General features: G+C 47.6%; 1 long non-coding RNA gene across 1 annotated transcript in view; it reads right to left on the minus strand.

Moving 5' to 3' along the window:
- LOC109173969 overlaps positions 1-11,441 on the minus strand; it is a 14,969-nt gene extending 3,528 nt beyond the window's left edge. Inside the window, exons 1-2 of the long non-coding RNA XR_002052988.1 lie at positions 10,780-11,441; positions 10,402-10,469 (exon numbers count right to left, since the gene is read on the minus strand). This is a non-coding gene — a long non-coding RNA (uncharacterized LOC109173969). The remainder of the gene's footprint in view (positions 1-10,401; positions 10,470-10,779) is intronic.
- Between the last annotated feature and the right edge of the window lie 7,265 nt (positions 11,442-18,706).

Below are 18,706 nucleotides of genomic sequence, written 5' to 3' on the forward strand. Positions count from 1 at the left end.
GACGGCAACTTTCCCGCACTTATCACGTCGAAGAAGGACACCAAGCCCCAATTTAACATTCTTATAAACATTGACCCAGGAAGACGACAGCATGGCACCCAACAGAAGACAATCAAGGACTCCAGAACCCGCCGCACACGACCCCCTAACCCAAACACTACAACAACTAACACAAGTCGCCCAAGCACTAAGCGACGTGGCTCTCCGCAACAACAGGCCCCCACCACCTCCATCGAACGCAAACGTAGACTTCGCCCGACAAGTCTCTAACCATCGACCACCCACGTTCTCAGGAGAAGAGGATCCCGTAATCCTGGAGGAATGGATCCGAACCCTCGACAAAATTCTCGGGTTGGTAGAATGCCCAGAAGAACGCCACGTGGAAATAGCCTCATTCTACTTCGGACACGAGGCCGATCTTTGGTGGATCCACGAGGGTCCCACTCACCAACAAGAACCGGGGTTCAACTGGGAACAACTCAAAACGCGACTACGAGAGCGATTCTATCCAACACACGTAAGAGCATCCATGTACGAAGAGTTTCTCCATCTGAAACAAGGGACATCTACCGTCATGGAATACCACAAACGATTCCTTGAACTAGCACGCTTCGCACCAAAACTAGTCCCCACCGAGGAAACCAAAATAGAGAGATTCGTATCGGGCCTCAACTTTGAAGCCCGAAAAGCACTAGTGGTAAGCAGACCTCGGACTCTCAACGAGGCTTACTCCAGTGCCGCTAATCTCTACCGAATCCAACTACTCCAACGCGGGGTTCAGGAACAAATACAAAAGAGGAACCCCGGAGGAGGGGCACCACCAGTAAAGAGAACAAGAAACGACGCCAACACAAGACCAAGTAACCTGACCAACCAAAGGCCACCTCTGGGGAACAACGACGCTAGCACCAGATGCTTTCCTTGCCCGAAATGCAACAAGAACCATAGAGGCAAGGATTGCATGGGCAATCCCTTGCGATGCTTCAACTGCGGAGAGGAAGGACACAAGGCCTTCCTTTGCACCCAACCCCAAAGACCACGCACTACCACCATGGGACAACATGGGGGCACCGCTCACCAGGGAATCTACGGCGCTCCCGGAAAAATATTCGTCATGAGCCGCACTCAAGCCGACCTCGGGAACGAGAGCAATCTCGAGGAAGGAAACCTAACCCCAGAAGACAAGGACCACGCAAACCCCGTGGGAGAAAACCAAGAAGACGAATTCTGTCTAGGATAGGATGGCAATTTCTTTGTAATCACCTTCGTAGTAGAACTACTTACTTAGCTTAATTACTTCGGAAATATTATCAATAAAGATTAGTTCGAAATTCGGTCCTACTTACAGGGGTAAAACTAAAACTATACAAACTAGCCAAGCCCTCACCACTAGAAGACAAAAGAAGGAAAAAGACAAAGACCATACCATCAAAAAGACTAAAGTTACCACTAGGAGACCCCCCATTTAAGTGACCAAAGCTTTAACCACTAGCCCATGAGTGTTTCTTGAAACCTCAAGGGGACACTTTCTTCTTAAAACCCCACAAATCCCTAAAACCCACAAAATCCCCAAATCAAAAACCCTTCTTCTTCTTCTTCTTCCTCTCCTTCTTCTTCCCCACTTCCTTCCCTTCCCTCTCTCACGCAACTCACCACCCCCCACCATAGAAACCCCATCGTCCACCCGCACCACCGCCAGCCGAACGCCGCCGCCGTCCGACCACCTCCCGACAGCCCTGCACCGCTGCACCACCGCCCAACCACCTCGCCCGAAGATCGCCCGCAACACGCCGCCCGCCACCTGCCCAAGCTCCACCCGCTGCCACTGACGCCCCACGCCATCGGAGACCATCACCCACCTCACCAAGCCGTCGCATGGACTCCGCCCCACCGTCGCCGCCCTCGCCGGAAAAAAAATCACGCCGGAGACCCGCCGGAAAAACGTCGCCCGTCGAAATGCCGAAGAAACCCCTCGGGACCCGCACCCCGGAATGGAGCAACGCCGATTACACCGTGATCGGAGGTAAAACCCTTGAACCCGACCAATTCTCTCCGGAATTGGTTGATATGCTTAAACACCAAGGGTTTTTGGATACATATCTCACCATCAAAGGGGATACGTACCCCAAATTAGTGAAAGAATTCTATCAACATCTTGTAGCCATCAAACGGGGTGACAAACTAGAAATCACCACCACGGTCCGCGGCAAGGAAATCGTGCTTTTCAAAGGCCGTTTAGCCAAGCTCTTGAAATTGACCACCACGGGTGTGTCAAACTACGACCGAAAGGGGTGGATCGATACCCAAAACACAGGGTACAAGGACTATCTAGGGTACCTACTCGGGAAAGAGGACGGGTTCACCTCGGCCACGCGACCCAACCGGAAGTGGCTATCGGCGGAGCAAAAGATATTGGTTATGATTGTAACCGATAGCCTCTTGCCCACCAATAATAAGAGCAAGGACGTAGGAAGTTTAGAGTGCACCTTTGCCTACTTCTTGAAACACAAAATCAAGTTCAACAAGCTCGCCCTCATGCTAAAACACATGGAGTTTTGCAAATCAAGCAACCGACTTAGCCTACCCTACGGGATGATCCTAAGTTGGATCATGGAGAAAAAGGGGGTGGACCTAAGCCACACCGAGGTCAAGACCGCAAATGGCATGGTTTTAACGCCCAGAACCTACGCCGCAATGATATCTACTACACCGAGGGAGGACATTACCTCACCCTCGAAGAAATTTGCCAAAAACCCGAGGATGAACGAAGAGAATGGGTCAACCAATTAGACATCTCCAACAAGAAGCTCAAACGGGCAATGCAAGATTGCAGAATCCTGGAGGGAAATGAGGACCAGGAGGAGGATGATGAACCCAACCCGTCGGTGCAACCACGATCAGGAGGGAACCCAAGGGAGCAAAACGAGGGCTCAATCAATGAACGCATACTCGCACAGCTCAAACGGAAAAACCAAATCATGGAGGAAGGGTTCTCATCCTTGATCCGTACGACACGCGCACTAGATCAGAGGGTGGCAGCAATCGAGGCCACCTTGGGCACTTGCGGGGCGTCCAGCTCAGGAGCAGGAGACCGAGGAAGACCCAAAACTCTTCTATCACATCACCACCAGAAATCCAGTCTACCCCAGCTAAGGCAAAACGTGGGGCCACATTCCCAACCGGGAGGCCAAGATGCGGGATGCCTAGGGGTGAAAGAATGGACTAACACACCGGGCTTCGGGGATGAAGCCCCTCGTAAGGGGGGTGGGGGGGGGGGGAGAGTGTAACTCCCCGTGTTACGATCCCTAAAACCAATTAATCATTTAACCAATTACCCAAAAGAAAGAATTAAATCACAATAATTAATTAGGAAAGGCTCACCATAGTCCATGGGCCCTTATCCCTAAACCCAATCCTTAGTCCCAAAAGGAATAGAATTAGCAAGCCCATAATATTAGTTCCTAATTAGGACTCCTAAATATATATATATAGGGGACTTAAGAGGCACCTAGAACGCCCACCACAATAATCTCTCACCACCGAAAGAGCTCCAAGAATCCCCTTAGAAGAAATCAAGAAAGCAAGAAAGCTTAAAGAAAGACCCTTCATAGCCAAGGAGTTAATTAAGGCTAAGAGGTAACCCATGTCTCAACAAAACCTACTTTCATAGCTATGTTTCCCCTCTTAGGATTTCCCCATATTATTGTGTATTGATTATTTGTGATATTATTATTTATGATTGGTGGGATGATTCCATGGATAATCTTGATCAGGAGAGGTTCTTGATAATTATGGTGTTCTTGATGATTATATGACGTTCTTGATGATTATATGGTGTTCTTGATGTTCTTAATGATTGTATGATGTTCTTGGTATTTATATGATATTCTTACCGAATCTTAATTAATTGTGTTCTTGTTGATTTAAAAATAATTAGAACACTAGGTTATATTGTGGGATTCGTATGGTATTACTCTTGGTATATTGGGTGGGAATTCGCATGATTGGGTGTTGATTATGTTAGAAAAGCATGATAGGTTATGTGCCGTTTGTTTCTTGATTTTGATCCATTAATTGTCTACGTGTGCTATCAATTGCGTTTGAAAGTGTCTAAGCATGGTTTCGGGTTCCACGAAGGTTCCCGGGGCGTTTTTGGTGAAAAAGAGTCAGTGGGGGGTAGGGGACCCGCCACCTACCCGCGGCCTAGTCGGGCAACGCCGGCAGCGGGCAGCCGGCGGGCGGGCAGCTGCCCGCCGGACACCCGCTGCCCGGAATAGTAAAACGCCGGCGGGCAACCGGCGGGTGACCCCTCACCCACCGGCTACCTGCTGGTTTGTACCCCACTTCGGGATCCCGGCTTCCCCGTTTGATGTTCCCCCGACCCCCGTGGTGTCCCAACGGACACCGTCTATCGTGCCTATGTCTAGTTTTATTTTCGGGTACCGTTCGTGAGCCGTATGAGTCTTATATATTGCATGCTAGTTGAATTGGTATCTCGTTGACCTAGGTGAAAGAAACATGAACCCCTTAGTATGTGAAGGATCACGCATAGGTTTTGTTATACGTTTCTCCCCCTTCCCAATGTGTTAATGTGGGTTGCATGTGCTTGCTATGTGTTATGTGTGCATGTTACCCCGATTTGGTTGAGATCAATAGGGCTATACGAGCAGTTGGGTGGGCTGAGAACCATACCGGCTGTTAACCGGTCTGGTAGAGACCGGTCAGGTATATAAATATTATATAGGACAAAGGTCCACTATACGGGCAGTTGAATGGGTTGAGAACCATCCCAACTGTTAACCAGGCTGGTAGAGACCGGTCAGGTATATAAATATTATATAGGACAAAGGTCTACTATACGGGCAGTTGAATGGGTTGAGAACCATCCTGACTGTTAACCAAGCTGGTAAAGACCGGTCAGGTATATAAATATTATATAGAGATGCGGCTCATCGGTCGGTTGCGATCGACCCCTCCGTAGTGTGAGACGGGGCAGGGTGCTGCGGGGCCGTGTCAGAGCTATATGCGCTGACCCTCATGTATGGGCATGCGATTGGTCCTGTGGCGCCAACAAAGTGTGCTATATGATGAGATGCGAAGGATTGATGATATGACTGTTATGGAAACGTGACCATAGGGCTCTTGCTAGTAATGCTTAATTGTGATTATTGGTTGTGCTTATCTATGACTGTTTCCGATGTGAGAATTGTATATGCTTGGTTATGATTGTAGACTGTGTGTACCCCTATTTTTCGAGTCGGTTCCCTGATTTGAAAGCTAGAGTCTCTTAAGATATATCTTCATGCTTCGAAATGACTTTTCGTATATCTATGTATATATATATATATATATATATATATATATATATATATATATATATATATATATATATATATATATATATATATATATGTATTGTATTTCAACTCGTTGGAGTGGGTTACCAGCATCTCTCGCTGAACATATATATTTGGCTTTCAGGCGTAGAAGAATAAGTCACTGGAGCGCGCTAGATCTTGGAGTATAGAAGTAGATAGTTTCCCTTTTTGGTCTGCGTGCCATGTTATGCATTTACTTTATTGAGGATATTAGTTAGTTGGCCGATGCACCTGAGTTCTCCAGCTCAGGTGTGGCATAGCACCGCGTACTTTTTATGCTTCGTTCTTGGGAATTAATGAGACTTCACCCTTATTTTATAAGTTTTAAATGTTCTAAAATTTCGGGGTGTTACAGGTTGCCCGGCGGGCAATCGCCTGCCCGCTGCCGGCGGCACCAAAGGGGGCAGCGGGTAGGTGGCGGGTTCCCCTACCCCCACCTACCCCCCACTGACTCTTTTGTAGTACTTTGGTCCCGGGATCTTTCGTTGAACCTGAAACCATGTCTAGGTACTTTTAAACACAAACGACGACACCACGTAGTCAACTAATGGATCAAAATCAAGGATCACCTTAAATACATCCTAAAATGACTTCTAAACATAATTAACACCCGAACATGCAAAACCTCACCCAAACATATATATATAATTAACAAGCTGTCAGTTACAATCATGACTAGCAACGTCTGTTCGGCGGTTAGCCATTTCCTGTTTGGCCGGGTGGCCGAGGTGAAGCCATCTTCCTTTCCTAATAGGTACCCGAGGTAATCCCTGTACCCCCGTGCCTTGGGTACCGATCCATGCCTTTCGGTCATAGTCTGACACACCCGTAGTGGTCAGTTTCAGTAGTTTGGCCAAACAGCCTTCGGAGAGCACTATTTCTTTGCCCCGGACCTTGGAGGTGACTTCCAACTTGTCCCCTCATTTGATGGCTATGAAGTGGCGATAGAATTCCTTCACCAACTCGGGATACGTATCTCATTTGATTGCGAGATAGGTATCCAAAAGCCCTTGGAAATTAAGCATATCGACTAATTCCGTAGAGAATTGGTCAGGTTCGAGGGCTTTATCTCCGATCACCGTGTAGTCAACGTTGTTCCACTCCGGGGTTCGGGTACCAATGGGCTTTTTCGGCAATGCGAGATTTTCCAAGGTAGTGTTTTACCGATAATGCTTTTCCGGTGAGGCTCCGACGAAACTCCGACGGGGTTCTGGCGACGAGGCAGTGACGCAGCTCGACTTCGGCGGAGATTCGGAGTTGACGGCGAGGGAGCGGCTGTCCTGGGCAGAGCAGGAGGCCGTGTTGGCAGTGGGAGTTGGCTAGGCGTGCGACGGTGAAGGCGGGCGTCGGTCGTGGTGGTGCTACATTGGTGGTCGGCGGGCAGCGTGATGGCAGCGACGGGTCGTCGGTGGGAGCGAGGCGGTCGGTAGCCGGGTGGTTGACAGCGGAAAGGCGGTAGGTCGGGGGGTGTGTGTCGGGGGTGATGCCGGCGGTGCTTGGAGGGAAAGAGAGGGAGAGAGAGAGGAGGTGTGTGGGAGGAGGAAGAAGAAGGGTTTTTGATTTGGGGATTTTGTGGGTTTTTAGGGATTTAGAGGGGTTTAAAAAGGGAGTGTTCCCTTGAGGTTTCATGAAACATGCTTAGCCTAGTGGTTAAGACTTTCATCTTATAAGTAAGAGGTCCAAGGTTCCATTCCCATTGATAGCATTAGTTTTTTTTTGTTGTGCATCTTTTTGGATCATTTCCTATCCTTCTTTTGACCCAAAGTGGTAAGAGGTGCCTTCATTGTGTTGTGGATTTTTGCGGCTCGTGGGTTTGTGGGGGATGTTTAGTCCTTCTATTTAATTGACTCTGTCTTTTATTTATAAAAATTTCTTGATAACTAAACTAAACAAGCAGTTTCACTACGAGGGTGGTTTACAGTGGTTCACTGGTCATCCTAGGCAGAATTCTTCTCCCTGATTTTCTTCTGATTGATTTGCAGGGTCCTCGTCTCCCGAGGCCACGTTTTCTTCGTCGAAGTTTCCCTCGTTTTCATGATCGGCCTGAGTGCGGCTCATGACGAATACTTTTCCAGGAGCACCGTAATTCCCTTGATTGTTTGCGCCCCTGTGTTGGCCCATGATTGTAGCGCGCGAGTTCGGTGGTTGAGTGCACTGGAGAGACTTGAGTCCTTCTCCCCCGCAGTTGAAGCATCGCCAGGGGTTTCCCAGGCAATCCTTGCCTTTATGGTCCTTGTTGCATCTTTGACAAAGGAAGGGTCTGGTGTTTGCTTCGTTGTTTCTCATGGGCGGCCCTTGACTGGCTGGGTTGACTGGTCTCGTGTTAGGGTCGTTTCTAATCCTTTTCATGGGTGGCGCCCCACCTCCCGTGTTTCTTTTACAGATCTGCTCCTGAACTCCCCTTTGTAGTAGTTGGATTCGATAGTGGTTGGCAGCGCTGGTGTAAGCTTCGTTGAAGGTTCGGGGTCTGCTCACGATTAGGGCTTTTCGGACTTCGAATTTGAGGCCTGACATGAACTTCTCTATCTTGGTTGTCTCCGTAGGAACTAATTTTGGTGCGAAACGGGCCAGCTCGAGGAATCGTTTGTGGTATTCCCTGACGGTGGCCATCCCTTGTTTTAAGTGGAGGAATTCTTCGTACATGGTTGTTCTTACGTGTGCGGGCTCGCAGTCGTGCTTTTAGGCTTTCCCAGTTCTTGCCTATAATTGGGTCCCTCGTGGATCCACCAAAGGCCTGCCTCGTGTCCGAAGTAGAATGAGGCTATCTCTACGCGGCGCTCCTCTGGGCATTACACTAAGCCGAGGATTTTGTCGAAGGTTTGGATCCATTCTTCGAGGATTGTGGGGTCCTCTTCCCTCGAGAAGGTGGGTGGCCGATGGTTTGAGACTTGTCGAGTGACATCCGAGTTTGCGTTTGGCGGTGGTGGTGGTCGGTTGTTGTTACGGAGGACTACGTCGCTCAGTGCCTGGGCGACCTGAGTTAGCTGCTGTAGATTTTGAGCCAGAGGATCGTGAGTGGTGGGTTCGGGGGTCCTTGATTGCCTTCTGTTTGGTGCCATGCTGATGGCCTACAGGGCCAATGTTTATCGTAATGATGAGTTAGTGTGTTGCACACTTACCTTGATGCGATAAGCGTAGGGGGGGTTCTTTAAATTAAGTGTAGACTAGAGTGAGGGGAAAGTTACGTAATGATAGGTAAGCTCACAATCTCACCGTGTGTGCTAAGTTTCCTGAACCCCATGTTCTTAAATACCTAGATTTCAAGCTTAATATCCTAAAGTCTGATGGGGTGTGAACCCCGTGGGCTCGGGGCCCAAGAAGAAAAGAGATCAAGCCCAGAAGAAGAAGAAAAGCCAAAGAAGAAAAGAGATCAAGCCCAGAAGAAGAAGAGAAGCCCAAGAAGAAAATGGAGCAAGCCCAAGAATAGATATGGGACAAACCGAGGGGTCGGCTCGACCCGGAGGTTGGTACGGGTGGAAGGTCGACCTAAACTAGTCGAAACCATTTTCGAAACGGAATACAGTATATATCATTTCAAAAGCCAAAGAGTGAAGTCAACTTCAAAGACTCATTCACACTCTCAAAGGAAAAGGGAAATCAACATCCCTACGATAACAACAAGACAAGAATACCTACTGTAAACAATACAACTCAAGATGTATTCTACTGATCACAAAGTAGAATACATCAAGACATGCTCAATAGCAAAGAAACACATTCACACATTCACAGCTACATGCTACAGTGACAACTTCATGTCACAAATATCATAGTTCCAAGTTCATATACCATGGAGTCAACACCACGGCTCGATTCATAGTGGATCAGTGTGGAGGGCTCCAAATCATCAACAAACATGTATCACGTAGTCATCGCAACGACCCGGATCACATGCATAGTGTCATCACAATGACAAGGACCGTACCCCAATGGAAATAGAGCTAGCAACTTTAAGTGTATAAACCCCCTATTGAGATTCCAAGCTCAACGGGTTAGCTACCCTCTCTGGCAACGGGGATAAGTTTTTCATGTTGCCCACGAGTAAAGTATCCAAACGGCCACCCGGAGCTTCAATACCGATCCATTCACTCATAAGTCCCCACACAGTCCACTTTACCTGCTCAATCATCTCATCACATCAATCCATCATCTGAACAAGAGTTAATACACAAGGAATCTAGAGATACAACAACACCTAGATTCCACACAAAGTGCGTACAACAAGGGATAAGCTCAACAATATCTTAATCAAGGATTAATCATACACATGGGATCACATCAAGGGATTCAATTAAGAGGTTTCATTGAAGGACATGAAACAATACTCAACAACAACAATGGACCTCAATCCAATATCAATATGATTGGCAACACGAGTTGCCAATCCTCAATAGAAAGGGACAAACAACACATACTAGCATCAATGACACCAAGACTAGCATGCATATCAAACGGGTAAACCAAAATAGTTCCAATGAACCACAAAGACTCAACATCAATCCAACGAATCACAAGGTTGGATCATTAGCACGATTCAAGACACCAAATCCTAACATGGATTCCTAACTCATCGTTCTAGACATACGAAACATCAAGAAGATTCACAAAAGCTCAACAATTCAACAACGGGAGGCTAAAACATCAAATACCAAGAAGAAGGGATCACGGGGAACAAATCCACGCAATCATCATACATGTTCCCCGCGGGTGGGGCCATGGGTAGTGCCCTACCCGTGCTTCTGCCCGCGGGGTACATACCCTGCACAACAATTTTCCCTTCGGGGAAATTCATCAACAAAGCCAAGTTCAAGTCCAAAACACCCAAAATCTCACACACAACAATAATATGACTTGAACCCAAGACATAGCGATGCAATGGCATTCGAGAACCCTAAGAACAAGCTCTAAATATGCATCACCACAAGAGAATGCATCAAATCTCACAAATCAACACAAGATTCATAAATAGAAGCCAAGAATCATCATATAAGTAAGAAAATAGGTTTTGTAAAGCATGGGTTACCTCATTCGCTTAACATCCAAAAACAACGCCAACTTAGGCTCAACTCAAAAAGCCAAGCTACCGGGAACCTGTGAATTAAACCGGATCTCAACTATTAACAAAAGTACTAATTATAACTAAGGGGATTTGAACCATAGTCCCTCTTAAGATTGACCACCCGTAACCATCTAGCTTAAGCATCATATTAAGAACTAAGCAGCAACAAGACTAATTATTACGCTAATAACTACTGCTTAAGGCTCTGTGAGAATTGAACTTTAGCCACCCCATAAACACCAACCACTGTCTTACCACTAAACCAAGCAACACTTTGGTAACCTAATCAACAACAAAACTATTTAACTACTAAGCAAGCAAGAAAAAAATGTAGCAGCTCACCCCATTCATCTTCTTCGTCTTCCTTAAGCAGCCAAAGTCGCGGGTGGAACGGCAGGCACACCACCACTCGCGGCCTCCCGTCTCACCAAGCTGCACCACGTTCACCCTCCACGCCTAACGCACTGCCGGAAGATTCGTCGGAGGAGAGTACGACACTGCAGCTGCCGCGACCCGTAACGCCAAACTGCCTCCTCCATCTCTTGTTGTTGTTGTTGCTTCTCTGCTGCCAACGCCACTCCGAAACTCGCCGCCGAGGAGAGGATAAGCTTGTGCGTCAACCAAGCCGCTGCCGGGAAGACGAGGAAGGGAGGAGCTAGTACTGTTGTGTTGTCCGAAGCTCCACCGACGTCGACGAGAAAAGAATGTCGAGGAGCTCTGTTCACGTCGAGAGACCGTCGGGACCGCCACTGTAGCTGGCCGAGCTCGCCGAAGAAGACCGTTGCTGACGCCCCTGCCACGCCTCCTGCCGAGCGAAGGGAGACCGGAAACAGAGATCGCCGATGCTTGTTGCTGATGTTCACCTCCCTGTCGCCATTGTTGGTCGAGAACTCTTCCAAGGATGAGGCAAGGTCGAAGGAAGGGAGAGGGAAGGGTAACTTTATCGTCGAATTGTTTGGGGAAGATGGGGTGCGGCTAGCTTGCTAAGGGGTACCGAAGAAACATGTTGAATTCTCAGTTCTTCATACGCATACATATTAAAGCTAAAGATAGGGTTACTATATTGGCTCAACATTTAGATTTAAAAAGTGACTTGGCCATGGGATAGACTAGAATTGGATTAGGAAATTGGGTTGGGTAAAACTTTTGGATCAAACACCTTACATACATATATTTTGGCATACAAAATAATAACACATATATACTCATGGGCTTAGTTATTTGGGTTCAAGACTTTTACAATAAATAATTATATTTTTGGGCTTAATTCATTTGGGTATGAAAATAGTCAAAATACAGGTTCACAATAATAGGTAGACCCAGGCCCTTTTAGAATAAATAGCTATATAAATATTTTTAATAAAAATATTTATTATTGGGACTATAATTTATTTTAAGAAAATACGGGGTGTCACATCCTCACCCCCTTAAAGAATCTTCGTCCCCGAAGCTGGAAAATCATTTTGGGGATAAGAGTGTCACAAAAATACGAAAATATATAGAGCCCGGGAAGGTGTTCTCGGCCGTGGGTAGGTGGCGGGTCCCCTACCCCCCACTGACTCTTATCACACAATACGCCCCGGGAACCGTTGTGGAACCCGAAACCATGCTTAGACACTTTACGACGTAATTAATGACAACACGTAGACAATTGACGGATCAAATACGAGAAACGAACGGCTCATAACCTATCATGCTTTCCTAGACATAATCAACACCCAAACATGCGATTTCCCCACCCCACAATCCAAGAATCATAACATACGATACAACCTAGGGTTCTAATCACTTTTATATCAACAAGGATACAATTCGTCTTCTAATTGCAAGATTCGGTAAGAATAACACATAAGCATCAAGAACATCACACAATTATCAAGAACAACACATAATCATCAAGAACTCCATATAATCATCAAGAACACCATAATTATCAAGAATCTCCCAATATCAAGATTATCAAGATCCCTCATGGGATCATCACATCAAACATTAATAATCATCATCATATCTCGCCAATCACAATAATATGGGGAAACCCTAAGGGGGAATCATAGCTATGAAAATAGGTTTTGTTGAGACATGGGTTACCTCTTAGCCTTAATTAATTCCTTGGCTATGAAGGATCTTTCTTTAAGCTTCCTTGCTTTCTTGATTTCTCCTAAGGGGATTCTTGGAGCTCTTTTGGGGTGGTGGGGCGTTAATCTTGTGGGGAGTTCTAGGTGCCTCTTAAGTCCCCTATTTATATATTTAGGAGTCCTAATTAGGAACTAATATTATAGGTTTGCTAATTCTATTCCTTTTGGAACTAAGGATTGGGCTTAGGGGTTGGGTTTATATATGAGGGCCCATGGACTATGGTGGGCCTTTTTCCCTAATTAATCATTATAATTTATTCTTTCTCTTGGGCTATTGATTAATTAGTTAAATGGTTTTAGGGGTCGTAACACGGGGTGTTACACTCTCCCCACCTTACAAGGGGCTTCGTCCCCGAAGCCCGGTGTTATAGTCCATCCTTTCACCCCTAGACACCTCGTAGCTCGGCCTCCTGATTAGGGTTGCGGCCTTACGTTTGTCTTGGCTTGGGGTAGGCTGAACTTTTTATGGTGTTGTGGTAGAGAAGTTCCGGGTGTACCTCGGTCTCCTGCGCTGGAACTGGACGCCCCACGAGTGCCCAAGGCGGCCTCGATTGCTGCCACCCTCTGATCGAGTGCGCGTTTGGTGCGAATCAAGGATGAGAACCCTTCTTCCATGATTTGGTTCTGTCGGTTGAGTTGTGCGAGAATGTGCTCATTGACCGAACCCTCGTCCTGTCCCCTCGGGTCCCCTCCTGACCGTGGGTGCACTGACGGGTTAGGCCCGTCATCCTCCTCCTGTTCCTCATTTCCCTCCGAGCCCCCACAATCTTGCATGGCTCGCTTGAGCTTCTTGTTGGAGATGTCCAACCGGTCAACCAATTCTCTCCGCTCTTCCTCGGGTTTTTGGCAAATTTCTTCGAGGGTGAGGTAATGTCCCCCTTCGGTGTAGTAGATGTCGTTGCGGCGAAGGTTTTGAGCATTGAAAACCATACCATTGGCGGTTTTGACCTCGGTGTGGCATAGGTCCACCCCTTTCTTTTCCATGATCCAACTTAGGATCATCCCGTAGGGTAGACTAAGCCGGTTGTTTGTCTTGCAGAATTCCATGTGCTTTAGCATGAGTGCCGGCAGGTTGAACTTGATTTTATGTTTCAAGAGATAAGCAAAGGTGCACTCTAGGCTCCCTACGTCCTTGCTTTTATTATTGGTGGGCAAGAGGCTATCGGTTACAATCATAACCAATATCTTTTGTTCTGCCGATAGCCACTTCCGGTTTGGCCGTGTGGCCGAGGTGAACCCGTCCTCCTTCCCGAGTAGGTACCCGAGGTAGTCCTTGTATCCCGTATTTTGGGTATCAATCCACCCCTTTCGGTCATAGTTAGACACACCCGTGGTGGTCAATTTCAAGAGCTTGGCCAAACGGCCTTCGGAAAGCACAATTTCCTTGCCACGAACTTTGGTGGTGATTTCTACCTTGTCACCCCGTTTGGTGGCTACAAGGTGTTGATAGAACTCCTTCACAAATTCGGGGTACGTATCCCCTTTGATGGTGAGATACGGATCTAAAAGCCCTTGATGTTTAAGCATATCAACCAATTCCGGAGAGAATTGGTCGGGTTCAAGTGTTTTACCTCTGATCACGGTGTAATCGGCGTTGCTCCACTCCGGGGTGCGGGTTCCGAGGGGTTTCTTTGGCATCGTGGTGCTTCGGTTGATGGCAACGTTTTTCGGCGTTTTTCCGGCGATCTTCTTTTCCGGCGAGGCGGCGGCGGTTTTCCGGCGAGTTTTCGGGTGGGCCTCCGGCGTGTTTTCCGGCGAGATGGCGGTGGTGTTCTGGCACGATTTTTCCGGTGGGGTCTCCGACGGTGTGGCGTCGCGAGGTGGTGGCGGCTAGGCGGTTCTGGGTTGGTGCGACGGCGTGGGGGTGGCGTTTGGGCAGCGGGTTGCAGCTGGGTGGCGTTCAGGTGGATAGCGGGTGGTCTCCGGTGGCTCGGTTTGGACGGCGGCGAGGCGGGGCGAGGTCGGCGGGGAGTGGCCGGGCGGTGGCGGCGACCGATTGGCGATGGCGTGAGGTGATTGTGGGTGGTTGCTATGGTGGGGCAGCGGGGTGTGTGAGAGGGAGGAGGAGAGGGAGTGGGGAGGAAGAAGAAGAAGAAGAAGAAGGGTTTTTGATTTGGGGATTTTTTGGGTTTTAGGGATTTGGAGGGGTTTAATAAGGGAGTATTCCCTTAAGGTTTCAAGAAACACTCTGGCTTAGTGGTTGAGGTTCCAAGGTTCCATTCTTAATGGTAACATTAAGTATTTCTTGATGGTGTGGTTTTTGTCTTTTTCCTTGTTTCGTCCTTTAGTGGAGGGAAGGTTGGGTTGATAGTATAACTTGTGTTTTACCTTTGTAGTGGAAATTGGAATTTGATCAAAAATCTTTATTCATAATAATACCGAAATAGCTAAGCTAAGTAAGTGGTCTTTATGACAAAAGAGGGGGGTGGTTACAAGGGGGTGTGACGGCTTATCCTAGACAGTATTCGTCTTCTTGGTTTTCTTCTGTGGGGTCTGTATGGTCCTCGTCTTCCGGGATTGGGTTTCCCCTCCCGAGGTCCTCCTCGTTCCCGAGGTTGGCTTGAGTGTGGCTCATGACAAATACTTTCCCGGGAGCGCCGTAACTCCCTTGATGATCGGTGCCCCCGTGTTGACCCACGGTGGCGGGGCGTGGTCTTTGGGGTCGAGTGCACTGGAAGGCCTTGTGTCCTTCCTCCACGCAGTTGAAGCATCGCCAGGGATTGCCCGCGCAATCCTTGCCCCTATGGCTTTTGTTGCATCTTGGGCAAGGGAAGCTTCTTGGATTAGCTTCGTTGTTTCCCAGGGGCGGTCTTTGGTTGGTCGGGTAGTTCGTCCTTGTGCCGGTGTCGTTTCTCGTTCTTTTCACTGGCGTCCGGTGTTTCTTCTTCGTATTTGTTCCTGAACTCCGCGTTGGAGTAGTTGGATTCGATAGAGATTCGCGGTGCTGGAGTAAGCTTCGTTGAGGGTCCGAGGTCTGCTTACCACTAGCGCCTTCCGAGCTTCGAAGTTGAGGCCCGACACGAATCTTTCTATCTTGGTTACCTCGGTGGGGACTAGCTCTGGTGCGAAGCGTGCCAGCTCGAGGAATCGTTTATGGTATTCCACGACGGTGGCCGTTCCTTGTTTTAGATGAAGGAACAATTCGTACATGGATGCCTTTACGTGGGTTGGGTAGAATCTCTCTCATAGTCGTGTCTTGAGGTTCTCCCAATTAAACCCCGGTTCTTGTTGATAAGTGGGTCCCTCGTGGATCCACCAGAGATCGGCCTCGTGCCCGAAGTAGAACGAGGCTATCTCTACGCGGCGTTCCTCCGGGCATTCTACTACCCCAAAAATCTTGTCAAGGGTTCGGATCCATTCTTCTAGGACCGCGGGATCCTCTTCTCCCGAAAACGTGGGTGGTCGGTGATTTGAAACTTGTCGGGCGACGTCTGAGTTTGCGTTTGATGGAGGTGGTGGGGGCCTGTTGTTGCGAAGGGCCGCGTCACTTAATGCCTGTGCAACTTGTGTCAGCTGTCGTAGGGTTTGGGTCAAGGGGTCGTCTGTGGCGGGCTCTGGAGTTCTTGATTGCCTTCTGTTCGGTGCCATGCTATCGTCTTTCTGGTCAGTGTTTATAAGAACGTTAAATTAGAGTCTGACGTACTTCTTATGAAGTGATAAGTGGGGAAGGGTTTTAGAATGAGGAAGGGTAAAGTGTAGAGAAGTTATGTGTAGGTTTCACAATCTCACCGCGCGTCCTAAGATTCCTGAGTCCTATGTTCCTAGGTACCTAGAGTTCAAGCCTAATGTCCTAAAGTCCGGTCTTAAGAGTCTTTTCCTAGGGTCAAACTTAGGCTCTGATACCAACTGTAACACCCCAGATTTTTAAGACATTTTAAGCTTATATAATAGAGGTAATATCTCATTACATGCCAAAGTGTATCATAAGTGTACGGGGTGCTATGCCACACCTGGGCTAGAGAACCCAGGTGCACAGGCTGTCTAACTAGTATCCATTGAAACACAATGCATAATATGGCGCGCAGGCCAAAAAGGGAAACTAATCTACTTCTACGTTCCAGTTCTAGCGCGCTCCAGTGCTCTAGTCCTCTGTGCCTGAAAGCCAAATATATCTGTTCAGCGAGAGATGCTGGTAACCCACTCCAACGCGTTGAAATACAATACATATAGAGATATATATAGATATACGAAAACCATTTTGAGCATGAAGATATATCCTACGAACTCTAGCTTTAAAACCGGGAATGACTCGACAGATAAGGCCAGACACAAGCAACAGTAATAACGAGCATATGCAGTTCACAACAGATAAGACAGATAAGGCAAAGCATAAACAATGATCATAACCCAACATGAACAATCCTCAATATAAATCTCATAGTCACATCCCCCAAGACACTCGTAATCACAACTCGTCCCTGTCACAACACATAACACACTTTGTTGGCGCCACAGGACCAATCGCATGCCCATACATGAGGGTCAGCGCATATAGCTCTGACACGGCGCAGCACCCTGCCCCGTATCGCAACATGGAGGGGTCGATCGCAACCGACCGATGAACCGCAGCTCATCATAGTGTTTGATCACAACCAAACAGTGGACCGCAGCCCAAGAGAATGTCATCTGACCGCAGCCAGGAAAAAGGACGAACCGCAGCTCGTATGGAAACGTTTGATCGCAACCAAATGGTGGACCGCAGCCCAAGAGTATCAATCTGACCGCAGCCAGCTTCTGAACCGCAGCTCAGGATAACCAATCCGATCGCAACCGAATTGGGGTGACACACACACATAACACATAGCAAGCACATGCAACTCATATTACACATTGGGAAGGGGGAGAAAGCGCATAACAAAACCTATGCGTGATCCATCACATACTAAGAATAGTCCTAAGGGGTTCATACTCCTTCCACCTGGGTCAACGGGATACCAATTCAACTAGCATGCAATATAATAGACTCATAAACCTAAAACGGTACCCGAAACATCAAACTAGACATAGGCACGATAAACGGAGTCCGTTGGGACACCACGGGGAACGGGGGAACATCAAACGGGGAAGCCGGGGTCCCGAGGTGGGATAATTTCCAGCGGGGAGCCGGTGGGTGGGGTCCACCCGCCGGCTGCCCGCCGGACTTTACTGTTCCGGGCAGCGGGTCGCCGGCGGGCAGCTGCCCGCCCGCCGGCTGCCCGCTGCCGGGAAGGTGTTCTCGGCCGTGGGTAGGTGGCGGGTCCCCTACCCCCCACCTACCCCCCACTGACTCTTATCACACAATACGCCCCGGGAACCGTTGTGGAACCCGAAACCATGCTTAGACACTTTACGACGTAATTAATGACAACACGTAGACAATTGACGGATCAAATACGAGAAACGAACGGCTCATAACCTATCATGCTTTCCTAGACATAATCAACACCCAAACATGCGATTTCCCCACCCCACAATCCAAGAATCATAACATACGATACAACCTAGGGTTCTAATCACTTTTATATCAACAAGGATACAATTCGTCTTCTAATTGCAAGATTCGGTAAGAATAACACATAAGCATCAAGAACATCACACAATTATCAAGAATAACACATAATCATCAAGAACTCCATATAATCATCAAGAACACCATAATTATCAAGAATCTCCCAATATCAAGATTATCAAGATCCCTCATGGGATCATCACATCAAACATTAATAATCATCATCATATCTCGCCAATCACAATAATATGGGGGAAACCCTAAGGGGGAATCATAGCTATGAAAATAGGTTTTGTTGAGACATGGGTTACCTCTTAGCCTTAATTAATTCCTTGGCTATGAAGGATCTTTCTTTAAGCTTCCTTGCTTTCTTGATTTCTCCTAAGGGGATTCTTGGAGCTCTTTTGGGGTGGTGGGGCGTTAATCTTGTGGGGAGTTCTAGGTGCCTCTTAAGTCCCCTATTTATATATTTAGGAGTCCTAATTAGGAACTAATATTATAGGTTTGCTAATTCTATTCCTTTTGGAACTAAGGATTGGGCTTAGGGCTTGGGTTTATATATGAGGGCCCATGGACTATGGTGGGCCTTTTTCCCTAATTAATCATTATAATTTATTCTTTCTCTTGGGCTATTGATTAATTA

This window comes from Ipomoea nil, unplaced genomic scaffold (genome assembly GCF_001879475.1).
Source record: "Ipomoea nil cultivar Tokyo-kokei standard unplaced genomic scaffold, Asagao_1.1 scaffold0510, whole genome shotgun sequence".
Classification (NCBI taxonomy): domain Eukaryota; kingdom Viridiplantae; phylum Streptophyta; class Magnoliopsida; order Solanales; family Convolvulaceae; genus Ipomoea; species Ipomoea nil.